Source organism: Colossoma macropomum, unplaced genomic scaffold, assembly GCF_904425465.1.
Source record: "Colossoma macropomum unplaced genomic scaffold, Colossoma_macropomum, whole genome shotgun sequence".
Classification (NCBI taxonomy): Eukaryota; Metazoa; Chordata; class Actinopteri; order Characiformes; family Serrasalmidae; genus Colossoma; species Colossoma macropomum.
This window is the reverse complement of record NW_023495255.1, coordinates 202,107-224,377: the sequence shown is the minus strand read 5'-3', so window position 1 is coordinate 224,377 and position 22,271 is coordinate 202,107. Positions and strand designations below refer to the sequence as shown.

Here is a 22,271-nt window from a genome sequence, read left to right as displayed (position 1 = left end):
TAATGTCACCCAGGTTGAATTAAATGAGCCATTTTCCTTAAAGAACCTAGACTAGAAATAATAGATGTAGATTTACTCAGTGCTCAAAATCATTCAGCCCACATGTTTACATATTGTTTATGTGTCTGTCAGTTTATGTGCTTTACAACATACTGTTTATTGCGGCGTCAGCATGGAAGAAGTTGCTTATGAGTCTATAATTTCTACTTAAAGCAGTGTTCTTTTATTAGAATCAACAGAAAAAGCCACTGGAACACAGCTGGAATAGAGGGGAGGTCACTTGTAGCCATGCTGCTTCTCTCCATGGTAGACCAACAACCCCAGACCCAGAAAGCCCACAGCCAGCACAACAAAGCAAACATAACAAACACACACACACACACACACACAAACTCATAAACTCAACAGTGACAACATTAACCACAACAAATGTTCCTCCTTTTAAAATACAAAGTGTGTGACAAACACAACAATATCTTTTATTACAGCAGGACCAGCTGAGAGAGCTTCCATCACTGTATGATTATTCAGGTACCATTCATATTTGGACAAACAATCATTCAAGACTGTACAAAACACATTCATCACATTTACTTTAATCATGTTTTTCATTGAGAAATTAAAATTTGTAAATTGCAATAATGTGTCTGTGTTTTTGTATTTATTTGGAAAGAAATGTTTCAGAAATAAAAGTCAATAGTAACGTACCAAAAGAATACAAAGAATACAGAGAATAACATAAAATACCAGTCACTTTACTTGACATACTCAGTTATGACCTTTTAATGTTTCAAGTGTGTTTGTAACCATTACTGTTTATTATATCTGTGTTGTGGTGCACTGTTGTCACCATTTGTAGTGGGTCACGGTGTCACCAGTAGTGTGAGGCTACGAGCAGGAAAGAAGCTTTGGGTTCCCCTTCAAGTAATGTAACACACCTGTCCAGGTGAGTTCAGGTGCTGTCAATCATTTATTACATGTCAATCACACAAAAAGAAAAGAAGATATTTACATGTTTACAGCAGTGCTGGAGGTTTAAAAACAAAACTAGTTTTTAAGGTGATTCCATAAGCTCCTCAGATAATATCCGGCAGTCACTCATACTCACAGCCTAAACCTGAGACTTCTGTACCTAAATCGGCTATACAGACTACACACTATGGCTTTCTTGAGCCTACACTTTTACTCCCCCAGTAACCCCTATAGTCTGGCTTCATAGTCTAAGCCCCACCCTAATTGAGGCTGGAACACAAGAATACAGATTACAGGGGTGACAATACACCATCGGTTTACCATCAACCAATAACATACACATATAAAACATCAACAATATTTACATGGTCATTTCTCAATTCTATACCGGTTCATTCACATTCACATTTAGCTACAGCTTTAATTAAGTCTCTATTAGCTCTACAGGTTTTACTCCTGCTTTGCTCCTTCTCTACAGGATAGCTGTGACGTCACTCAGCTCCTATAAGAAAACAGAAACCCCTGTTCCACCATTTCTCTCGAATCAAGGTAAGTCTATTCATTTATTAATATCTTACAATGTCTTTCTCTAATGAGGTGTAATGTCTTAGACTGTCTTGGTGATGTGTCCTGGCCTCTGACATCATCACAATCTGCTTCATAATCATCCACACACTTATGGTTTTTTATTTAAATATGCTTGCAAGGCTTTGGCACCCAGTTACAATGGTAAGACCTTCATCAGTGGTCCGTTTCTGGAAACATGACCACTTTTGGCCACAAATTCCTGATTGCCAGAATATTCTGTACCCAGCAGTGCTGTTTAAGTTTTAAAAACCACACTCAGTGTAAAACACACTGCCATGTAAGTGACTCTGCTGTGCTGGCACATGGCAACTCTTGGCTACAAGTGTATGGTATTAAATATTATTGATACACAGAGGCCTGAAAATTTCACTACAGCTCAGCAGGTTGTATGTAGTGGACAAGCTGATACATCATTTGTTATGATGCTGAAATATGCTAAACAAAATATTAGCTGAATACATGAAAACCTGGTTTTAGCTTGGCTCAAGCTGATTTAATATACATTATATTATCAAAAGTATTCAGTCACCCATCCAAATCATTGAATTCAGGTGTTCCAATCACTTCCATGGCCACAGGTGTATAAAGCCCAACACCTAGGCATGCAGACTGCTTCTACAAACATTTGTGAAAGAATGGGTCGCTCTCAGGAGCTCAGTGAATTCCAGCGTGGTACTGTGATAGGACACCACCTGTGCAACAAGTCCAGTTGTGAAATTTCCTCACTACTAAATATTCCAAGTGGAAGCGATTGGGAACGACAGCAACTCAGCCACAAAGTGGTAGGCCACGTAAAATGACAGAGTGGGGTCAGAGAATGACAGAGGGATGCTGAAGCACATAGTGTGCAGAGCTCACCAACTTTCTGCAGAGTCAATCGCTACAGACTTCCAAACTTCATGCGGCCTTCAGATTAGCTCAAGAACAACGTAGAGAGCTTCATGGAATGGGTTTCCATGGCCAAGCAGCTGCATTCAAGCCTTACATCACCAAGCGCAATGCAAAGCGTCGAATGCAGTGGTATGAAGCGCCGCCACTGGACTCTAGAGCAGTGGAGACGTGTTCTCTGGAGTGACGAATCACGCTTCTCCGTCTGGCAATCCAATGGACGAGTCTGGGTTTGGCGGTTGCCAGGAGAACGGTACTTGTCTGACTGCATTATGCCAAGTGTAGAGTTTGGTGGAGGGGGGATTATGGTGTGGGGTTGTTTTTCAGGATTTGGGCACGGCCTCTTAGATTTTGGACAATTTCATGCTCCCAACTTTGTGGGAGCAGTTTGGGGATGGCCCCTTCCTGTTCCAACATGACTGCGCACCAGTGCACAAAACAAGGTCCATAAAGACATAGATGAGCGAGTTTGGTGTGGAAGAACTTGACTGGCCTGCACAGAGTCCTGACCTCAACCCGATAGAACACCTTTGGGATGAATTAGTGTGGAGACTGTGAGCCAGGTCTTGTCCAACATCAGTGTCTGACCTCACAAATGCGCTTCTGGAAGAATGGTCAAAAATTCCTATAAACACACTCCTAAACCTTGTGGAAAGCCTTCCCAGAAGAGTTGAAGCTGTTATAGCTGCAAAGGGCTGACATCATATTAAACCCTATGGATTAATAATGGGATGTCACGCAAGTTTGTATGCGTGTGAAGGCAGACAACTGAATACTTTTGGAAATATAGTGTATTAAAAATGACTGGCAACATGGCACATGGAGCAGTAATGCACACAATGAAATGAATAGGAAGATGAAAATCCAGGTAGATATTAAAGACCTTATTCAAATTGGGCCAGGATAATTACATATCCTAGATAGAGATGCAGTCTCCCACTGTAAGGAAAACCTGGTTTTAGCCTCGCCCAAGCTGATTTAATAAAATAAAATACCTGGTCATTTTTTTCCAGAGTAATGTTCCACACAGGAAAATAAATAGGAAGCTGAAATTCTATATAGGTTTTGTCAGTTCTAATGGCTATGGGCCACAATCTATGTAGATAACTTAAAGAAAAAAAATCTTTGAAGGCATTGATGATAATGAGCTAGAGCCAACTCGCAACATGGCATACTGAGTGACTGTCTTTGATGATCATTTCACATTATCTGGGAGGAATACTTGCAGTGGAATCAAGCCATTATGAGCCACTCTGAAAAGTGTGTGCTATTGACCCATCATAAATAAGATTTAAAGATTTAAGAAAAGATTTAAAGCAATACAAAATTTGGAGGCACATTTTTACTATTCATTTTTTGTGTCTATTTATTTTTATGTGTTTTGTGTTTATGTGGTTTACCTACTGTAAGGTTTCAAACGCGGTCAGACACTCGCAGATGTAACTTACAGAAAGGGCTTTACTGGTAGAAACAGAGTTCAAAGTCGTAGTCGATAACCAGGCAGAGTTCAGATCCGGAAGGCACAGGAAAGAGACAAAGTTCAGCCAAGGCAACAATCCAAAAAGGGAAAAGCAGTAGCGTGGTCTAAGGTACAGGCAAGTGGTCATAATCAAAAATCAGAGACAATAGCAACCAAGTCCAAAGGGCAGAGCAAAAAGGGCAGAGACGAGAAAACAATAAGCAAAGGTCATACACGAAATACACAACAATAGAATAAACGCTCAGTAGGTCACAAACTGGATACAATACTTCGCAACTTTACTAAGCTAAAGCCCAGGCTTATATACTATACTAAGTATATCATATGACAAATAACACAGGTGAATCACATCAATACTCTGGAGAGTTAGAGTGCTGATAGGAGCGCGGTGTCACATGACACGTCATGTGACTTCCCATAGGATCCTGGGATATTGAGTCCGTTTTAGTCTTATCGCCTACGGGAAGATCAGAAGTCATGTGATCTCCCAGAGGATTCTGGGAGATCGAGTCCGAATCTACGAAGGGTTTCGGAGGCTGTGTGACAGTACCCTCCCCCAAAGAGTCCCGGGAGGCCGCGGAACGAGGCCGACCAGGACGACCACACCGGCCACCGCCAGACCTCCGAACAGGGGCAGAACCAGAACCGCCGAAGCGCTGGACAGACGGGCTTCCTTCACGAGGACCCCTACGACGATCAGGGAGAGAGCGGGAGAGACCCTTTCTCGGGCGACCCCTAGGATGAGGAGCAGGCTTCTCGGGATGTCGGCTGTGGAATTCCGCAATGAGCCCTGGGTCCAAGACGTCCCGTGCAGGAACCCAGCACTGCTCCTCTGGGCCGTAACCCTCCCAGTCTACCAGATATTGTAGTATCCCCCTTCGCCTCCTAGAGTCCAGCAGCTTACGGACGGCGTAGACTGGCTCCCCATCTATCATGTCTGGCGGGGAAGGCGTGGCATCTGGCGTGACCTCATCCAATGACCCTGGAATGACAGCTTTCAGAAGAGACACGTGAAAAGACCGTGAGACTCTAAATCGGGGAGGTAAATCTAATCTATAGGTTACATCGTTAATGCGTTTAACCACTTTGAAAGGTCCTATATACTTAGGGTTCAGCTTCCTACTTCCCTCTAGGTTCCTGAAGTCTCTGGTTGCCAACCACACTCGATCACCTGGTTGAAATACTGGTGTGTCGCTCCTGTGTCGATCCGCTTGTTCCTTGTTCCGTTGTAACACGTGTTCAACACGTTGATGCACCTGTTCCCAAACTTCTTCACTTCGTTGCATCCACGAGTCTACTGCGGGAACGTCCGAGGGAGAACCAGTCCATGGTGCCAAAGGAGGTTGGTATCCTAGACAGCACTGAAAGGGAGTCATGCCAGTCGTAGAGCTGGTAAGAGAATTTTGTGCTATTTCAGCCCATGCCAGGAAACGAGACCAGTCTGTAGGATTCTCATGGCAGAATATTCTTAAAAATTTTCCTAGTGCCTGGTTCATCCTCTCACATTGTCCGTTTGACTGAGAGTGATACCCGGAGGAAAGGCTGATGGAGACCCCCAAATTCTCAAAGAAAGCTGCCCAGACTTGTGAAATAAACTGGGGTCCCCTGTCTGATACAATATCCTCCGGTATGCCAAATAATCTAAATACCTGATTAAACAATGTTTCTGCTGTCTGAAATGCGCTAGGGATGGAAGTGAATCGAACCCCCCTAGAAAAGCGATCAATGACCGTCAGGATAGTGGTGTAGCCTTGTAAATCTGGTAAATCTGTCACAAAATCGACAGCGAGGTGTGACCAGGGTCTATTAGGCACCGGTAAAGGCATTAGTTTACCAGCAGGCAAGGTCTTGGGCGTTTTACATTGGGAACATGTAGAACACGATGCTATCATGGTGTGAATGTCCTTGTGCATTGTTTCCCACCAATAACGGTGTGATAACAACTGATGTGTTCTAGTTTCTCCGGGGTGGCCCGATGAAATGGATGAATGAGCCCAAGAAACAAGTTGCGTACGGAAGGGGACTGGTACATATATCTTGCCTGGGGGGCACTGGCTAGGCACGGACACTTGAGTTAAGGCCTTCGTAATGGCCTCGTCTATCTCCCATCTAATAGAAGCAATAGAAACTTCTGGGGGAAGAATGCGTTCTGGAGTGTCTGCTTGAGTAACGGAACCGTCATCTGGCTTAAGTCTAGACAGGGCGTCTGCTTTAGTATTTCTAGAGCCTGGTCTATAAGTAATACTAAAGTTGAAACGAGAGAAGAACAACGACCATCTGGCTTGGCGAGCATTCAAGCGTTTGGCATTACGGAGGTACTCAAGGTTTTTATGATCAGTGAGAACTACAAAGGGATAGTTTGCTCCCTCGAGCCAGTGTCGCCATTCTTCTAACACCAGTTTTACTGCTAGTAGTTCTCTATCTCCAATACCATAATTCTTCTCTGTAGGTGATAGTTTATGGGAGAAAAAGGCAACTGGGTGTAACTTGGGAGGATTACCAGATCGTTGGGACAGAACAGCTCCTACACCTGTCTCGGAGGCATCTACCTCCACTACAAAAGGCTCCGATGGGTCTGGGTGTTTAAGAATGGGAGCTGTAGTGAAAGCCCCCTTCAGCTGCTTAAAAGCCTCTTCTACTTGCTCAGTCCACCTAAGCTTCTTTGGACCTCCTTTTAGTAATGATGTAAACGGAGCTGCTATAGTGCTGAAATTGCGAATGAAACGACGGTAAAAATTTGCAAACCCTAGGAACCTCTGTAGTTCCTTTACCGAGGTGGGAGCAGGCCATTGAATGACTGCATCGACTTTATGGTCGTCCATGAGGACGCCCTGAGCACTAATGATATATCCTAGAAATGAAACCGATTCTAGGTGAAATTCGCATTTCTCAGCCTTCAAAAACAAATTGTTGTGCAATAATTGTTCTAATACTGAACGAACTTGGTGAACATGTGTGGCTCTATCAGATGAATATACGAGGATATCATCGAGGTAGGCAATTACATACTTCCCTAGCATGTCTCTTAACACGTTGTTGATAAATGCCTGAAAGACCGAGGGGGCGATAGAGAGTCCGAAGGGCATAACCAAGTATTCGTAGTGCCCCCTAGTGGTCATAAAAGCAGTTTTCCACTCATCCCCTTCCTTTATTCTAATTAAATTATATGCACTTCTGAGGTCAAGTTTAGTGAAATACTTGGCGCCTTTCAGCTGTTCTAAAGCTACCGGAACTAATGGAAGAGGGTACGGGTACATTTTGGTTACCTGGTGGAGTGCACGATAATCTATACACAGACGTGGTCCGCCATCTTTCTTCTTAATGAAGAAAAAACTAGAAGCAATGGGAGAAGTGGAGGGTCGTATGAACCCTTGTTCTAAGGCTTCCTGTATGTAGGCATCTAAAGCCACTTCTTCCTCTTGCGTCAGGGGGTAGATTCTATCCTTAGGAAACACAGGATTATCAACTAGCTCATTCGCACAATCATATTCTCTGTGTGGGGGTAGTTTAGTAGCATTTTTCTTATTGAATGCTTCTTTTAAGTCTGCGTATTCTGGTGGGATGTTAATAACACTACTAGCATTAGGACTTTCTATGGAGGTTGAACAGAGAGAAATTTTGGGTTGGACGATACAGTTTTGTAGACAATAATCAGACCATCGGAGGATATTGTGATCAGACCAGGAAATAGATGGATTGTGTTTTTCTAGCCAGGGCAGACCTAATATCATTTCAAACTCTGAATGTTCAAGTACCAAAAAGGATAGAGTTTCTTTGTGGAGAGCACTGGTCTGCAATGACAGGGGTTGAGTCACTTGTGTGATGGTTCCGATTCCCACAGGTCCTCCATCCAGTACAGCCACCTTCAGCGGGGTTTTCAGGTCTTCCACAGGGGCTAGAAGTCTTTCCAGCAGGCGCGCATTGATGAAGTTCCCCTCTGCTCCTGAATCTAATAGGGCTGAGACAACAAGAGATTGTTGATGACAGTAAACTGTTACAGACAAAATGAAGGACTTAGAGACCAACCCCTTTGTGGGCACACTCACCACATTAGCACGTGGAGTATTCGCCACGTGCTGTCCAGGGGTAGGCGCCTTACACATGTGTGGTCTGGCTCGGCACTCACGAAGTTGATGTCCGGCACCACCACAGTACAAACACAGATTATTCTGCATCCTCCGCTGTCTCTCTTCTCTTGATAGGCGGGAAGAGTCACATTGCATAGGTTCAGAGGTGTCCAGTGTTTCTGAAGTGACTCTTCCACGTGGCTGTAGTCTTCGGGGACTTTTCTCCGTCTTTGTCTTGCTGCGGTAGTGCAGGAGATGATCTACTCGAATGGTGAGAGTGATAAGCTGGTCCAAGTTCAGGTCATCATCCTTGCAAGCTAATTCCGTTAAAATATCGGAATTCAGTCCTTGTCTAAACATAACCAATAAAGCGGCCTCATTCCAGCCACTACTCGCAGGCAAGGTGCGAAACTCCAATGAGTATTCTACTACAGAGCGATTTCCTTGACGCAGTTTTGACAACAGTTCGCCGCTAACTTTGCCTTCATACGGATGATCAAAGACAATTTTAAACTCCTTGATGAATTGCGAGTATGATAGGCGCTGAATATTAGTCCAACTAGCAGTTGCCCACTCTAGAGCCTTGTCTGTCAAACGAGAAACTATAAATGAAATCTTCGCTTGATGAGAGCTACCGGGAGAATTTTCGAAATAGACTGAGCACTGTAACAAAAATCCATGGCACTTATCGGGATTACCATCATACTTAACAGGTTTGCTGACGGGGAAGGCAGCTTGCGAAGCTTCAGCCTGAAATGGGGCGTGATTTACATTAACCTCAGTTTCAACTAGGCTCCTGTTCTGTAACTGCAGAGTTAGTCCCTTCACACTCTCAACGAGTTGGGCTAGTTGTGCCTGTTGGTCAGACTGCTGTTGTGCTAATGACTCTAGCGACTGGGTAACACCCGACAATACCTGTTGGTGTCTTCCAAGCATTTGTCCTTGCTCTGCAAGAGCCTTCTGGAAAGCCCCTGAATCCGCCATCTGCATTGTAGGCGAAGTATTCTGTAAGGTTTCAAACGCGGTCAGACACTCGCAGATGTAACTTACAGAAAGGGCTTTACTGGTAGAAACAGAGTTCAAAGTCGCAGTCGATAACCAGGCAGAGTTCAGATCCGGAAGGCACAGGAAAGAGACAAAGTTCAGCCAAGGCAACAATCCAAAAAGGGAAAAGCAGTAGCGTGGTCTAAGGTACAGGCAAGTGGTCATAATCAAAAATCAGAGACAATAGCAACCAAGTCCAAAGGGCAGAGCAAAAAGGGCAGAGACGAGAAAACAATAAGCAAAGGTCATACACGAAATACACAACAATAGAATAAACGCTCAGTAGGTCACAAACTGGATACAATACTTCGCAACTTTACTAAGCTAAAGCCCAGGCTTATATACTATACTAAGTATATCATATGACACATAACACAGGTGAATCACATCAATACTCTGGAGAGTTAGAGCGCTGATAGGAGCGCGGTGTCACATGAGACGTCATGTGACTTCCCATAGGATCCTGGGATATTGAGTCTGTTTTAGTCTTATCACCTACGGGAAGATCAGAAGTCATGTGATCTCCCAGAGGATTCTGGGAGATCGAGTCCGAATCTACAAGGGGTTTCGGAGGCTGTGTGACACCTACAATTCTCTAAAAATAGAAACATACTAGCATACAAAAATTCTTCCTCCACATCACGGAAAGCATCCTAAACCACTGCTTTTAATAAGAGGAATTTTGTTTTCTTGTATTCCTTTTCTACTCAGAAAATATTTACTTTTCTTTGTTTTTGTAAAAAGCCACATAAGGCTTTAGCACCAATTTTTTAAGTTCTTTACTTTTCAGTTATTTATGAACTATAAACTACAAATTACTTATTTTTTACTCATATTATAAAGTTTATCTTCTGGCAGACAATTTTATACAAAGTGAATTACACCAGCATGAAAAAAAACAGCCTTTAGATGCCATGCATGCCATAAGAACATGACTTGTAGCCTATATAACCTTTCAAACAATAAACTATGGTACAACCGAAAACCTCCCGACACTTATATACATGCATATACTTATACTATGTGCGACAGCTATGTTGTGAAAAACCTAAACCAATGGGTGTCGCTGTTCATTTTTTTTCCTTTGTGTTACTGCACATCGTTTTATTTCCCTAGACAATGCGTTGATTTCAGAATATCTTGGATGGCCGTTTATCTTCGTCATCACTAACAGTTTGTTACATTAGAATCGCGTTAAAACCACTTCAAAGACCTCAAACAGCGCACAGAGTTCGACAATGGTGGTGGTGCCTTGGCTATCGAGTACGGTTTATATTTTTTCTCTTTAGCATGCCTTGAAAATTTTTCAGAAATCAAAATGAAACAGAGAAGAAAATTATCAGCCTGTTTCAAAGAAATCTCACAGTGTTAGATCATGAAGGCTACAGAAACCCTGACTCTGTATGGGGTAGAACTGCAACTGATGTTTGGAATAACAAGTTGCACATTAGAAAATGGCTTTATCAAATGTGGCAGGAGGACAGGTGACATTTAAAGTCCAGAGCAAAGGCAGCAGTCTGTCTGGTTAAAAAGGCTGATTCTGAGGAGAGCACTCCAAGTGAAGCTCAACAAGCTACTTCAGCTAATGACACAAAGCACATTTTCTGTGTTTGTAAAACGATTAATGACCTGAAAGAGCCATACGCGCAGTGTGAGGCCTGCAAAGATTGGTTTCACCCTATATGAGTGGGTTATGAAAGCATAGAGGACATCTGTGTGATTTCTCCATGGTACTGCCCAGAATGTACTCAAAAGGTGAAGGGAAAACCAGCCACAGCTAAAACAAATGCAAGAAAGCGATTATTTCAGTTAGATGAAAAAGAAGTTGCATTTTGCTGAAAGTCAAGATGATGATGAGGATGATGAAGAAGAAAATGTCACTGAACAAGTGAGCTTGAAAAAGACCATACCAACCTGTCCCTCACATTTTACGGTTGCCCTGTCCAGATCACAGTGGGACACAATAAAGCCAGAAGGAGGACAGGTGGCAAATGAAGGGGGATTCTAAAGGGCGAATGGACAGACATTATGGCAAGAAACATTTCTGAGGTCAATAAATTTTGTGTTTTGGCCTATAATCGAGTATAATTGTGTGAAAAAAAAATTTTACCCGAAAGAAAAATTGTCCATACTGGCAAGGAAGAGCAGTGTGCAAATTCAGTGGCTGCACTACTTACAAGCTTTTGATAACTGAAAAGCCCCAGAAGAACCAAAGTGAAGTAGTTGTAAGGGTAGAGGTAACAGGAAATATTCAACACTCTCTGGAGGAATTCCATCGGAGACACTGCAAAAATCAGGACAGGGAAACGTTAAAAGCACAACTTGGTGAATTTACACCAATGCATTTGCACACCAAGAAAATAGCAAATGCTGATGAAGACAGAATATCTCATGGCAACATGACATATATCCCATCACTTCCAATTCTTCAAAAAATTTCCAGTGAGAAAAAACTGGAAAATCGCTGTAATCCCAATGAATACCTGGAGTGTCTTCAAATACAGAATTTACAAGATGCTGCAATCACCAAGCACAGCAGTTTACAACATGTCAGTTTATGTCCTTTCATAATACATATGTATGATGCTGCACAGCTCCATCTCTTGAGAGATCTCCAAAAGCCTGCCTGCTTTACCTTGATTCCACTGGAACAGTTGTATCAAAGCCATGTTACTGCCAGCATAATATTCTGTATTATACACTGTGCATATCAACACAGTCCACAACCAGAACCACTCTTCCAGTTGCAGAGATGCTTAGCTCTGATCAGAACACTCCAACAATCCAGCACTAGCTAGCCTGTTTGGGCAGAGATTTTTTTAACGGATTTAAGATTCAGCTGCAAACACAAAAGGTGGAAATTGATTTTAGTTGGGCCATGATACATGCAGTTACACGTTTTTAACAAATTCAAGATTACTTAAGAAGGTGCTTCTTAGTTTGCCAGCAGAAAGAGCACTGCAACTTCACAGTAATCCATATATGTCACTGCGAGCGACAGAGAGCACGTCACTGCGAGCGACAGAGAGCAGCATATCAGCAGCGTTCAACTCTCACCTAAAGAATTAGCAGTTAGCAGGCTGCTAACCCCCTCATGTCTCACGCCTCTCACTCTTATTTTGTTTTCTCCCTCTCTCTTTCTCTCTCTCTCACACAGATATTTCTTCAGCCCACTCAACATGGCGTCCAACCAAGAACAAGCTCACTAGGCACTGAGCTCAGAGTTAGCCCAGCTGGAACGGCAGATCACCGCCCTCCTGAAGAAGCAGAAGTCACAGCTTGAAGCCGCCTGGGAAGTTTCCCCCTCTGTGGTTGCGTCAGCCTCGTCTTTTCGTACACCGGGAGACGCCATTCTCACGCCAGCCTCACATGGTCCCTGGGAACGCCAGCGCTGCAGAGGGCCTTGCAGACCCTCACTACCACCCCAGCTGATCTTCACCTCCTGCAACCGTTTCACTGCCCTCAGTTTACCGCCTATGCCTTCACCTACGTCTCTACACAGGACTCAGCTTATGTTATCGGTAGCTCTATTTTCCGCCATGTTCAAGTAAAAGGTATAAACAACCATGCCACTGTCTCTTGTTTTCCAGGTGCACGTTTTAGACATAGCCAAGCGTCTCCCCTGGACTCTCAGCAGACGCAACGCCTTAGGGACCGTGGTTATCCATGTCAGGACCAACAACATCTCTGACCGACGCAATGAGGTCCTGAAGGAGCACTACCAGATGCTACTGGACACCGCCATGGAGAAGACGGACACCAGGATCGTCATCTCCGGACCTCTTCCCACATACAGGAGGGGATCCGAGCGTTTCAGCAGGCTATTTGCGCTGCAGTCCTGGCTCCGTGGCTCAGCTTGGGCTACATGGACAACTGGTCCTCATTTTTGGAACAGCCAGTGCTCTACCGGAGGGATGGGCTTCACTCTAGTCATCTGGGGTCTGTTGTTCTGTCACGGAACATCGAGAGGGCCATCCACTGACTATAAAGCGAAGGCCACATAAGTAGTGGCAAAAATAGAAATGCTACAGCTAATAATGCTAGTGTTACTGCTGAAAATAAGGCAATTGCTAGCACTTATACTGTAAATAAGGCAAGTGCTAATAAAAATACTTATTCTATAAATACCAATGCTCATATTGCAAACTGCCTTGAGACGCCACATAGGTTCCTCCCAGTTGAGACTCTGTCTGCTCCCTGAATAAAACAAAGCATCAAAAATCCTCGAAAAGTTTGCTCTAGTAACTTGATTAATATCAGACCAGTTATACCAGTTTGCAATGACCGCACCTTTGGTCTAAAACTAGGACTGCTTAACATAAGATCTCTTACATCTAAAGCCGTCTTTGTAAATGAAATTATTACTGATCACGATTTTGATGCTCTGTGCCTCACAGAAACGTGGATTAGACCCGATGAATACTTCAGTCTAAACGAAGCCACACCCCCAGGCTACAGCTATGCACATAGCCCTCGTGTTAGCGGCCGGGGTGGAGGTATAGCAACCATCCATACTCAAGCTTTATACGTGAGCCATAATGTAGGCTATAAATTCTCTTCTTTTGAAGTTCTTTTACTTAATATACTTGATCAAGGAACAAATAAAAATTCCTTTTCACTAATTACAGTCTACAGGCCACCAGGGCCGAATTCTCAGTTCTTACAGGAATTCTCTGAGTTTCTATCAAGTTTAATAACGTTTTCAAGTAAAATAATAATTGTTGGAGATTTTAATATCCACTTTGACAATCCTCAAGATGTACTAAGTAAGGCATTTATATCTATCATAGACTCCGTAGGTTTCACCCAAATTATAAAGGGGCCCATACACTACCGCAACCACACTTTAGACTTAATTCTGACCTTTGGTGTAGACATAGATAACTTAGCCATTCTCACCCAGAGCACAGCAGTCTCAGATCATTACTTAATCTCATATGAAATTCACTTTAGTGGTAATGTGCGTTCATCACCATGTTATTGTGTTAATCTTCTAAAGTAGTTCTAATTTCTAAAATAACGGAGAACAAAACAGTTAGGGAACCCCAGATGCCATTAGCCTATAGCAGCAATGATTTTATGAATTTCTTTAGTGATAAAATTGAAATAATTAGGCAGAAAATTCAAATTACACAATTAAACTCTACAAACCTGCTGCCTTATAATGCCAGTCTAAATCTTGAGAATATTATAATCACTGCAGAGAGGCTGGAATCGTTTACCTTACCTCAAGAAAATGAACTAGTTAAAATTGTTTCTTCCGCAACATCATCTACTTGTATGTTAGATCCGATTCCTACAGGTTTACTCAAGGAAATTTTGGCCAGAAATAACCAAGCCTATTCTGTCAATAATAAACTCCTCTCTTAGCCTTGGATACATCTCAAAAACTCTTAAACTAGCAGCAATTAGACCACTGATTAAGAAAGCTAACCTCGATCCCTGCGAACTATCAAATTATAGACCGATCTCTAAGCTCCCCTTCATATCTAAGATCTTGGAAAAAGTTGTAGCAAAACAATTAAGCTTTTTTTTTTCTTTATTTGTATAGGAATCATACACATGAAAAATTTCAGCCTGGTTTTAGGCCACATCATAGTACAGAAACAGCACTAGTGAAAATTGTAAATGATCTCTTATTATTCTCTGACCAAGGAAATGTGTCTTTGCTAGTCCTCCTTGATCTTAGTGCGGCACAATAGACCACGCTATCTTACTAGATAGACTAGAAAATCTTGTAGGGGTAACAAGAATAGCTCTTTCCTGGTTCAGTTCCTACCTCACTGATCGCTATCAGTTTGTTAATGTAAATGGTGAATCATCTTTCCTCGCAAAAGTAAAGTATGGTGTTCCACAAGGCTCTGTTTTAGGACCTATATTATTCACAATATATATGCTACCACTGGGCACCATTATCAGTAAACATAGCATAAATTTCCACTGCTATGCCGATGACAGTTATATATATCAAGCGAATCGGATGATAAAATTAAACTTAGCAAGATTGAGGACTGTATACAAGACATAAAAGACTGGATGTCGAGTAACTTTCTCCTACTTAACTCGGATAAAACAGAGGTTCTTCTTCTTGGTCCAAAAGCAGCTAGAAACAAATTGTCTGATTTTACACTTAAATTTAGCAATTTCTCAGTTGCATCAAGCTCATCTGTAAAAAATCTGGGTGTCGTGATAGATCCTATCTGTCCTTTGACGCACATATAACTAATATTATTAGAACAGCCTTCCTGCATCTCCACAATATTGCTAAATTAAGAAATGCATTATCTCTACAGGATGCAGAAAAGTTAGTTCATGCATTTATTACCTCAAGGCTAGATTACTGTAATCCCCTGCTGTCTGGATGTCCGAGCAAAAGCCTTAACAAGCTTCACCTAGTCCAGAACGCTGCAGCCAGAGTTCTTACTAGAACCAGAAAGTTTGACCATATCAGCCCAGTTTTATCAAACCTACACTGGTCGCCAGTTAAATTTCGCATTGATTATAAAATTCTATTACTGACATATAAAGCTCTAAAAGGACTCTCCCCTCAGTACCTGAGTGAACTTCTCTCATACTATGAACCATCACGCCTACTTAGATCACAAGGTGCTGGCTTACTATTAGAACCTAGAATTAATAAAGTTACGTCAGGGGGGGAGAGCTTTCTCATACAAAGCCCCCCAGCTTTGGAATAGTCTTCCTGTTAATGTTCGGGACTCAGACACAGCCCCAGTCTTTAAGTCTAGGCTAAAAACGTACTTGTATAGTCAAGTCTTTGGTAATTGGTTTTGCCTGTCAGATCTAGACCTGACAGAGTCTCTGCTGCTCTGTTAATACTGTAATCTGTGATCAGTCACTCATTACAGAACTAACTCTGTGTGTTTTTTTTCCTTTTTTTGCCGAGTTGAACAGCTGCCCATCCTGTGCGTCTGATGCTGCTGCCTCTTCTGCCTTGATCGGGTGCCCACTGCTGGCCAGCCTTCTGGACCGGCTTGACCATTAAGCTTCTTGCTGTACAACACTGTGCAATCCTCACCCTCAGATGCTGCTGCTGCCGCTGCATAATCATAAACTAATCAAATTAACCATTGCCCCACCTGTTTTTCCTGCTTTATACTATAATACTATAATACTTTACTACTAACAATGTTTGCTATCCGGTGTCGACCAGAGGAGGATGGGTTCCCCTTCTGAGTCTTGGTTCCTCTCAAGGTTTCTTCCTGTTTCTCTTAGGGAGTTTTTCCTTGCCACTGTCGCCACTGGCTTGCTCATGGGGGCTTGGACCCAGATTTTCTTTCTGTAATGCTGATTTTTCTGTAAAGCTGCTTTGTGACAACACCTGATGTAAAAAGCGCTATATAAATAAATTTTGCTTGCTTGCTTGATATGCTCTGCTCACATGATGAAACTCATGTCTGTCAAGATTGCCAATGTTCAGGCAAAGAAATCAATAAAGGATCTGTTCCTCTACTCGTTTAGTCTTCTGTTAAATACAGCCTCACTGACCCAAATGAAGATTCTTTTCAGAAGAATTGTGCGTGTTTTCATGTCAAGAAAGGAGACAAATTATTGCAAGCAGAGTTTAAGAGCTCTGAAGAAAGCCATTGATAACCAATCAACAGACTGGGTACTAGTGAGGTGGACACTTGCCCTGATGGAGAATCACATGAGCAAGTTGAGTTGGGGTAAAGAAAAGCTCACCTTTTGCAGATGTGTTGGCCATTGTTTTTCAGCATGCACATGAGAGATCAAAGTTTGAAGCTGATGACGATGATGGAACATGTCCTGAAAATTCAAACTATTGCCCTGAGCTGATGGATTTGTTGGAACGTTATACGGGTACCATACCCCTTTGGTCAGGAGTGATGTTAAAACAATTTCACAAAACTTGGGATACAAATGAAAACTGGTTCCGAACAACAAAACGAATTGTTCTAAGAAACCAGCTACACCGCCGACCTGGAGATTTCTTACAGATAATGCGTGAGTTTGTTGTGGGTAGAATACATGGCATGACACTGGTGAGTCCTAAAAGACAAAAGAAAATCAGCAGATCAGAAAATGAAAGGACTGAAGGACACCACTATGACTGAAGAAGATCACTCCCAACAAGAGCCTTTCATTCAAGAAGAAAAGTGGCATAAGAGATTGCCCAGGAAAAAGCCAAAATACTTTACTGCTCCACTGTCAAAAACTGCAACTGAGACAAATAAAAATTGCTCTCCTTGGTCAGGGAGAGGTAGATTTGAGAATAAGACAATTCAGTTGACCAATATATGCACTGTGGATAACCTCTTATATACCATCCACTTGTCAATGAAGAAATGTCTCAAAATTGTAGAGGAACTAGACTCTCTAAAGAATTAAGACCAGTGGATTGACTGGCTTCTTAAAGTCCATAGCCATTTCACAAACAGGTAGTGGACAGAGGGGAAGATTTTGTGGTTTAGTAACTTTAGATTGGTTTAGTAACTTTCCAAGATTTCAAGGAAAGAAATACTGGGATTGCTTTGGTTCAGAAGAGGATTTCATACTGTGCCGTCTTGATTACCTCCAGGCAACACACTGGGAGATAACCTGCTCTTCCCAGAGCTGTCCATTGCCATCACTGAGAAGAACATCAAATCTACTTGAAGTTTCATATGAATACTGAATTTTATTCTGTAATTGCTTAATATTTTTACATATAAATAATTCCTAAAAACTAAAACAATTTCTCTATAATTTCTTTTTTTGGATGCCTTTCTACAGTAAAGGCACTTTTAAAATGCAATTATTGTAACACATAAAAAGTACATGGATTTTTTAACCATAGGACAAAAATGTGTAAACGTTTCCTATGTTGCTCAGATTAAGTTAACATTTAACATTCTTTATCCATAGATGCAATGATTTCACAGCACTGCAGAGTTCAATTGATTCCTAGGCAGTAGATTCCCAAACAGTATGTGGGCAGAAAAAGTAAGAGATTTTTTTGCACTATTGCTGCAGTTATGAATTACCCAAATAATTCTAATGTTAACAGTAGTTGTAATATATTTGTCACTGATTTCATAAATGTCATTTATATCACATTAATAATTACTGTGTCCTTACAAATCTGTTAATCTATTGTAGAAACAAGAAGGAGTAGTGTAAGGGTCTGAGAACAACACATTCTAGATGTTTCACTCATGGTCCGCCATGTTTAATGGTTATCTCCATGGCAACAACTGCATCAGGACCTTTGCCATCTGAGCTTCATCCAATGTCATTGCCATCATCAATAACAGTCCTAGGAGAGAGGTTAGTTTTATTTTATTTTAAAGTTGTAAAGTTGAGTTCTTTATGGTTGGTTTTGGCTCACATTTCCATTTCAATTTATAAAGGTACCAGCCTGCAGCAGTGACGTACTACCTCAGCAATAAGATTAATTTCATTTGCTTTCATCGTCTTTATCAAGAAAACGAGCAGTATTTTTATGATGGCACTGAAGAGCTGCATAGACCGGGCCATGGTAAAGTGAAAGCAACACCTTTGGTTGTGCAAAGAACATTCTCCAACACCATCCAGTTAGGCCAGCTTTTGTGCATTCGAGTAAGCAAACTTTCTTCTGTAATATCACTTCTTAAGTAAAGAGCTGTGTATCATCTAATAATGAAAACAATTCCTCTAGATTTTGTTTTCAGCATATTATTTGGTCATAATTTATTCTCCTTCTCAGGTTGATCTTGCAACCCAGATGCAACTTCGTCTCACAATGCCATCAGTAATTCAGGATAATTCAGAATGTAATTTAAATTTACAATGTAAATAAAAATACAGTACATCTCACAATAATAAACTCTCTAATAATATATTATCTTGAACAATAATTGAATAATGTTTATATTACAGATAATATAATTCTTTTTACATTATTGAGAGGTTATGACATTTTCAGGTTGATCATACGCATTCATACCAGTATTCTTTTTCATAACGGTTCCCAAAACATATCACAACTGTCTACATTTATTTCTGTCAAGTAAAACTTGCAGGTAGCTGGAAGTAACTTTAAATAGACTATGTTATCTGTTTCGCACTGGAGGTCCATGTAGTAGCCACATTAGTACATAAAATAACATTCCTAATGTAATCCCAGCATAACATCCTGTCCTGTACTTAAAATGAACTCATATACATATTAAAATGGTCTGCATTGTAAAAATTTCAAGGTTCTGTAAACTTTTTAGGTCAAATTGTAAGTCAACATTCTGCACAGCTGTTTACTCAAAATAATTTTGGCAAAAGTTACTGCTTCTTTGTGAGGTATACAAAATAGTGTTGAGCTTAGCAAAAAAACAGTGAATGTGGTGACTTTCTTATAAGTTTATGTTGCTTGAATATTTTATTCGATTTTTACTAGGTATGCACAATAATTTGTGCACAATGCTGGGATACAGTGTAATATTATCTGTATTTTATTCATTTTACTGCATTTGTAGCACTAAATAAATTAATGTTATATTTCTTTGTGATGCTAATCATGGTGGATTTAGTTCCAATTTCCATTTTATTAATGTGTATGTATCAGCATAAGCATTTAAAGCTCTTCTTTGTGTTTACAATTAAGGGAACTTGAGCAATCATAATCACCTCTAATTAATTATGCCGTATGCTGATATGAAATTTGACTTCACAAATGACAAATAAACAAAAAACAGTATGGTTTATGTTGCATAGAAAACATTGCCCAAAACTAAAACTTTGAATGTTAAATAAACTTTTTATAAATATGTAACAAAAATTCACCTCATCGTCCCATACTTTTTGCTTCTTGTTTTGAATACAGTTTATGCTCTGTGAACATAATTTCCAAAATACATTAATTTTCTTCTAAAGTCTCAGCCATTAGTAAATCTGAGTATTTCTACAGCCCAAACTGCAAATGCTTTCATACACAACTAAAAACACTTAACTACATCTAAAGAAAACTGATACACTGAAAAAAACATGAGAATAAACAGGATATCAATTTGCTATTCCTGTGTTTAACGAAAATTGTGAAAATTGTGTCATTGTACCAATTGTATGTAAATAAATCAATTACAGTTTCCATCTCAGCTGAGATTGTACTTATGTTTTGACATCTATGAATAGTAGTCACATTCAGAGTTATTTTGTTCACAATAATTCCTCTCACTTCTTTTGTTGCGATAAAATAAAGATATACCATTCTGTTTTGTAATGTTTTTCTGATGTACTAAGTTTAAAATAAAAATCTATACACATACATTATCAACTAATAAATAATAGTAATTGTTAGTTTAACACTAACATTATTTATTTACATGTTTGCTTATGTGTTTGTTTGTTTCTGTGTTTGAAACTGGTAAACATGTAAGTTCATTTTTGAAGAATAGACATTTTATTTTTATCCTTTAAAGGGTAAACTTAAAAGCAATTATACCTTCACAGTTATTTGTTTTTGCTGAAATTGATAGTGATTTAGGCTCCTTAAAGGATAATCTCAAAGGTTTAGATTTATTTTTATTGCTGTAACCCATATTTTAACAGTTAAGCCATTACTATTTATTGATTGAACACCATTTTTACTTCAGTAATATTTACTTCAATAACATATTTTTTTGTTTATTGGTTTATTGGTTGCTGCTCACTGGTTTATTTATTTATTTATTTATTTATTTATCTATTTATTATTGTTAGTTTTTGATTGATAGAGTGATTGTTCCATGTGTGTAGCATTTTTTTCCAGAAAAGTCGACAAAAATTGTTCATGTTTCAGTGAGATCAGTGTTTGAAAAAAAATGTTTCTTTATATAATGTTTTGGGTCTTTATATTATGTTGCACACTGCATACACTCAACTTGGAATGCGAGTTAGATTGGAGGGTTATTAGTTTAGATGTTGCCTTTGTTGACATAATACTCATTATATAACAGGATGAAATAACAGGTTTGGCTTGTTCTGTTGTTTTCAAAAGGCAGAAAAAGACACAAGAAAAAGGGAAGCCACAATCAGCAAAATATACATTTAAACTTCTAACCACTTTAGACTATTGGTCAATGTGCCATATTGCTAGCTGATTCATTCTAAGCCAAATCACCTAGGGACTGTCTGGTCATGTAAGTGATTTTCATGAAGAAAAAAAGGCAAGCCAAAATTTCATCGTGTTCAGAGTAGTTTTTAATTCTGAATTTTAAAGTTTTACAGAAATTCTGAACTGAACTGAAATATTAATTGAGTATGAATACAACTAAAATCTATATAATATAATTACGCTAATTTCACTTTTATTCAACTGGTTTGTATATGTTAATACATTTCCACAACAGTTAATCTATTGGTTGATATTATTTTTATGTCAGATCATCACTGAAATTATTCATTCCATCAAAAAAGAATTTATTTTAGCTTTTATGTACTTTTATGTACTATTCTTTCATGTACAGCAAATACATGAGTTAATCATTTCTGTATGCAATATTTAAAGTTGTGCCATGAGTTTAAAAAAGCTTCACAACTAAAATTATATAAGCTTATTGGACCATGAATATTCTTAAAAGGGACTAATCTAATTAGTCCTTCAAAGTATATCTGAGATTTCAGTTTCTTATTCATTTAGTGGTGTGAAATGTGCCATGTTACCAGCAGTAAGATATGAAACCACCATCGACCAGACCATTTTAAGGGGGACACTGGTTCTCCTTTGAAAATATCTTATTTGTTTGTTCCATGATCATTAAGGACCTCAAGATTCATCTGCAATTTTAGCTTACTGAAATTTACTTTAATGAACCATTGCTTTATGTGTCATGTCAGCACCTACTTCTGATTGAAGATTTAATCTAAATATTTTGTACAGGGGAAACTGTTCTTCCTTGGTGATTTCTCTATGACATGGCCTAACACAAATAAAGCCTTCAACATCCCTGAAGAACTTGAGCTTTTTATTAAGCATGTGTGTGCATTACTGCACTAAATGCCATGTTGCCAGTTATTTTATTATTAGAACATCATCTGGGGGCAGACTAAAATAAGATTTTTCTTACAGTGAGACACTATGTGTGATATATCAATTCTCTGGCACAATATAAATAACATCTTCAATATCCCCCTGGAATTTTAGCTTCCTATGTATCTACCTGTGGGTACCACTGCTTTATGCGTAATGTTGCCATGTATTTTAATGTATTAAGACAGATTGGGTCAGGCTAAAACCAGGTTTTCCTTACAGAGGGAGACTGGAT

General features: G+C 40.0%; 1 pseudogene; it reads left to right on the top strand.

The window, feature by feature from the left end:
* Nucleotides 1–10,886: 10,886 nt before the first annotated feature.
* On the top strand, nucleotides 10,887–15,873 carry LOC118801296 (annotated as a pseudogene).
* Nucleotides 15,874–22,271: the final 6,398 nt, after the last annotated feature.